Source organism: Heterodontus francisci, unplaced genomic scaffold, assembly GCF_036365525.1.
Source record: "Heterodontus francisci isolate sHetFra1 unplaced genomic scaffold, sHetFra1.hap1 HAP1_SCAFFOLD_735, whole genome shotgun sequence".
Lineage (NCBI taxonomy): Eukaryota > Metazoa > Chordata > Chondrichthyes > Heterodontiformes > Heterodontidae > Heterodontus > Heterodontus francisci.
In genome coordinates this window covers 303,145-309,144 of record NW_027140978.1, presented here as the reverse complement: position 1 = coordinate 309,144, position 6,000 = coordinate 303,145, and positions in this window count along the sequence as shown.

Here is a 6,000-nt window from a genome sequence, read left to right as displayed (position 1 = left end):
TATGACCGAGACAGTTTATAAACAACATTTGTTTCTATATGTGGACATGAGGCTTCACATTATCATTGTCAGGAATGTAGACACACAGACCTGTGTCCAGAGTTATGTCCTAGACAGTTTATAAACAACATTTGTTTATATATGTGGACATGAGGCTTCACATTATCATTGTCAGGAATGTAGACACAAAGACCTGTGTCCAGATTTATGTCCGAGACAGTTTATAAACAACATTTGTTTATATATGTGGACATGAGGCTTCACATTATCATTGTCAGGAATGTAGACACAAAGACCTGTGTCCAGAGTTATGTCCTAGACAGTTTATAAACAACATTTGTTTATATATGTGGACATGAGGCTTCACATTATCATTGCCAGGAATGTAGACACAAAGGCCTGTGTCCAGAGTTATGTCCTGGACAGTTTATAAACAACATTTGTTTATATATGTGGACATGAGGCTTCACATTATCATTGCCAGGATTGTAGACACAAAGACCTGTGTGCAGAGTTATGTCCTGGACAGTTTATAAACAACATTTGTTTATATATGTGGACATGAGGCTTCACATTATCATTGTCAGGAATGTAGACACAAAGACCTGTGTCCAGAGTTATGTCCTGGACAGTTTATAAACAACATTTGTTTATATATGTGGACATGAGGCTTCACATTATCATTGTCAGGAATGTAGACACAAAGACCTCTGTCCAGAGTTATGTCCGAGACAGTTTATAAACAACATTTGTTTATATATGTGGACATGAGGCTTCACATTATCATTGTCAGGAATGTAGACACAAAGACCTGTGTCCAGAGTTATGTCCGAGACAGTTTATAAACAACATTTGTTTATATAGGTGGACATGAGGCTTCACATTATCATTGTCAGGAATGTAGACACAAAGACCTGTGTCCAGAGTTATGTCCGAGACAGTTTATAAACAACATTTGTTTATATATGTGGACATGAGGCTTCACATTATCATTGTCAGGAATGTAGACACAAAGACCTGTGTCCAGAGTTATGTCCTGGACAGTTTATAAACAACATTTGTTTGTATATGTGGACATGAGGCTTCACATTATCATTGTCAGGAATGTAGACACAAAGACCTGTGTCCAGAGTTATGTCCGAGACAGTTTATAAACAACATTTGTTTATATATGTGGACATGAGGCTTCACATTATCATTGTCAGGAATGTTAACACAAATACCTGTGTCCAGAGTTATGTCCGAGACAGTTTATAAACAACATTTGTTTATATATGTGGACATGAGGCTTCACATTATCATTGTCAGGAATGTAGACACAAAGACCTGTGTCCAGAGTTATGTCCGAGACAGTTTATAAACAACATTTGTTTATATATGTGGACATGAGGCTTCACATTATCATTGTCAGGAATGTAGACACAAAGACCTGTGTCCAGAGTTATGTCCGAGACAGTTTATAAACAACATTTGTTTCTATATGTGGACATGAGGCTTCACATTATCATTGTCAGGAATGTAGACACAAATACCTGTGTCCAGAGTTATGACCGAGACAGTTTATAAACAACATTTGTTTCTATATGTGGACATGAGGCTTCACATTATCATTGTCAGGAATGTAGACACACAGACCTGTGTCCAGAGTTATGTCCTAGACAGTTTATAAACAACATTTGTTTATATATGTGGACATGAGGCTTCACATTATCATTGTCAGGAATGTAGACACAAAGACCTGTGTCCAGATTTATGTCCGAGACAGTTTATAAACAACATTTGTTTATATATGTGGACATGAGGCTTCACATTATCATTGTCAGGAATGTGGACACAAATACCTGTGTCCAGAGTTATGACCGAGACAGTTTATAAACAACATTTGTTTCTATATGTGGACATGAGGCTTCACATTATCATTGTCAGGAATGTAGACACACAGACCTGTGTCCAGAGTTATGTCCTAGACAGTTTATAAACAACATTTGTTTATATATGTGGACATGAGGCTTCACATTATCATTGTCAGGAATGTAGACACAAAGACCTGTGTCCAGATTTATGTCCGAGACAGTTTATAAACAACATTTGTTTATATATGTGGACATGAGGCTTCACATTATCATTGTCAGGAATGTAGACACAAAGACCTGTGTCCAGAGTTATGTCCTAGACAGTTTATAAACAACATTTGTTTATATATGTGGACATGAGGCTTCACATTATCATTGCCAGGAATGTAGACACAAAGGCCTGTGTCCAGAGTTATGTCCTGGACAGTTTATAAACAACATTTGTTTATATATGTGGACATGAGGCTTCACATTATCATTGCCAGGATTGTAGACACAAAGACCTGTGTGCAGAGTTATGTCCTGGACAGTTTATAAACAACATTTGTTTATATATGTGGACATGAGGCTTCACATTATCATTGTCAGGAATGTAGACACAAAGACCTGTGTCCAGAGTTATGTCCTGGACAGTTTATAAACAACATTTGTTTATATATGTGGACATGAGGCTTCACATTATCATTGTCAGGAATGTAGACACAAAGACCTCTGTCCAGAGTTATGTCCGAGACAGTTTATAAACAACATTTGTTTATATATGTGGACATGAGGCTTCACATTATCATTGTCAGGAATGTAGACACAAAGACCTGTGTCCAGAGTTATGTCCGAGACAGTTTATAAACAACATTTGTTTATATAGGTGGACATGAGGCTTCACATTATCATTGTCAGGAATGTAGACACAAAGACCTGTGTCCAGAGTTATGTCCGAGACAGTTTATAAACAACATTTGTTTATATATGTGGACATGAGGCTTCACATTATCATTGTCAGGAATGTAGACACAAAGACCTGTGTCCAGAGTTATGTCCTGGACAGTTTATAAACAACATTTGTTTGTATATGTGGACATGAGGCTTCACATTATCATTGTCAGGAATGTAGACACAAAGACCTGTGTCCAGAGTTATGTCCGAGACAGTTTATAAACAACATTTGTTTATATATGTGGACATGAGGCTTCACATTATCATTGTCAGGAATGTTAACACAAATACCTGTGTCCAGAGTTATGTCCGAGACAGTTTATAAACAACATTTGTTTATATATGTGGACATGAGGCTTCACATTATCATTGTCAGGAATGTAGACACAAAGACCTGTGTCCAGAGTTATGTCCGAGACAGTTTATAAACAACATTTGTTTATATATGTGGACATGAGGCTTCACATTATCATTGTCAGGAATGTAGACACAAAGACCTGTGTCCAGAGTTATGTCCGAGACAGTTTATAAACAACATTTGTTTAGATATGTGGACATGAGGCTTCACATTATCATTGTCAGGAATGTAGACACAAAGACCTGTGTCCAGAGTTATGTCCGAGACAGTTTATAAACAACATTTGTTTATATATGTGGACATGAGGCTTCACATTATCATTGTCAGGAATGTAGACACAAAGACCTGTGTCCAGAGTTATGTCCGAGACAGTTTATAAACAACATTTGTTTATCTATGTGGACATGAGGCTTCACATTATCATTGTGAGGAATGTAGACACAAAGACCTGTGTCCAGAGTTATGTCCGAGACAGTTTATAAACAACATTTGTTTATATATGTGGACATGAGGCTTCACATTATCATTGTCAGGAATGTAGACACAAAGACCTGTGTCCAGAGTTATGTCCTAGACAGTTTATAAACAACATTTGTTTATATATGTGGACATGAGGCTTCACATTATCATTGTCAGGAATGTAGACACAAAGACCTGTGTCCAGAGTTATGTCCTAGACAGTTTATAAACAACATTTGTTTATATATGTGGACATGAGGCTTCACATTATCATTGTCAGGAATGTAGACACAAAGACCTGTGTCCAGAGTTATGTCCGAGACAGTTTATAAACAACATTTGTTTATATATGTGGACATGAGGCTTCACATTATCATTGCCAGGAATGTAGACACAAAGACCTGTGTCCAGAGTTATGTCCGAGACAGTTTATAAACAACATTTGTTTATATATGTGGACATGAGGCTTCACATTATCATTGTCAGGAATGTAGACACAAAGACCTGTGTCCAGAGTTATGTCCGAGACAGTTTATAAACAACATTTGTTTCTATATGTGGACATGAGGCTTCACATTATCATTGTCAGGAATGTAGACACAAATACCTGTGTCCAGAGTTATGACCGAGACAGTTTATAAACAACATTTGTTTCTATATGTGGACATGAGGCTTCACATTATCATTGTCAGGAATGTAGACACACAGACCTGTGTCCAGAGTTATGTCCTAGACAGTTTATAAACAACATTTGTTTATATATGTGGACATGAGGCTTCACATTATCATTGTCAGGAATGTAGACACAAAGACCTGTGTCCAGATTTATGTCCGAGACAGTTTATAAACAACATTTGTTTATATATGTGGACATGAGGCTTCACATTATCATTGTCAGGAATGTAGACACAAAGACCTGTGTCCAGAGTTATGTCCTAGACAGTTTATAAACAACATTTGTTTATATATGTGGACATGAGGCTTCACATTATCATTGCCAGGAATGTAGACACAAAGGCCTGTGTCCAGAGTTATGTCCTGGACAGTTTATAAACAACATTTGTTTATATATGTGGACATGAGGCTTCACATTATCATTGCCAGGATTGTAGACACAAAGACCTGTGTGCAGAGTTATGTCCTGGACAGTTTATAAACAACATTTGTTTATATATGTGGACATGAGGCTTCACATTATCATTGTCAGGAATGTAGACACAAAGACCTGTGTCCAGAGTTATGTCCTGGACAGTTTATAAACAACATTTGTTTATATATGTGGACATGAGGCTTCACATTATCATTGTCAGGAATGTAGACACAAAGACCTCTGTCCAGAGTTATGTCCGAGACAGTTTATAAACAACATTTGTTTATATATGTGGACATGAGGCTTCACATTATCATTGTCAGGAATGTAGACACAAAGACCTGTGTCCAGAGTTATGTCCGAGACAGTTTATAAACAACATTTGTTTATATAGGTGGACATGAGGCTTCACATTATCATTGTCAGGAATGTAGACACAAAGACCTGTGTCCAGAGTTATGTCCGAGACAGTTTATAAACAACATTTGTTTATATATGTGGACATGAGGCTTCACATTATCATTGTCAGGAATGTAGACACAAAGACCTGTGTCCAGAGTTATGTCCTGGACAGTTTATAAACAACATTTGTTTGTATATGTGGACATGAGGCTTCACATTATCATTGTCAGGAATGTAGACACAAAGACCTGTGTCCAGAGTTATGTCCGAGACAGTTTATAAACAACATTTGTTTATATATGTGGACATGAGGCTTCACATTATCATTGTCAGGAATGTTAACACAAATACCTGTGTCCAGAGTTATGTCCGAGACAGTTTATAAACAACATTTGTTTATATATGTGGACATGAGGCTTCACATTATCATTGTCAGGAATGTAGACACAAAGACCTGTGTCCAGAGTTATGTCCGAGACAGTTTATAAACAACATTTGTTTATATATGTGGACATGAGGCTTCACATTATCATTGTCAGGAATGTAGACACAAAGACCTGTGTCCAGAGTTATGTCCGAGACAGTTTATAAACAACATTTGTTTCTATATGTGGACATGAGGCTTCACATTATCATTGTCAGGAATGTAGACACAAATACCTGTGTCCAGAGTTATGACCGAGACAGTTTATAAACAACATTTGTTTCTATATGTGGACATGAGGCTTCACATTATCATTGTCAGGAATGTAGACACACAGACCTGTGTCCAGAGTTATGTCCTAGACAGTTTATAAACAACATTTGTTTATATATGTGGACATGAGGCTTCACATTATCATTGTCAGGAATGTAGACACAAAGACCTGTGTCCAGATTTATGTCCGAGACAGTTTATAAACAAC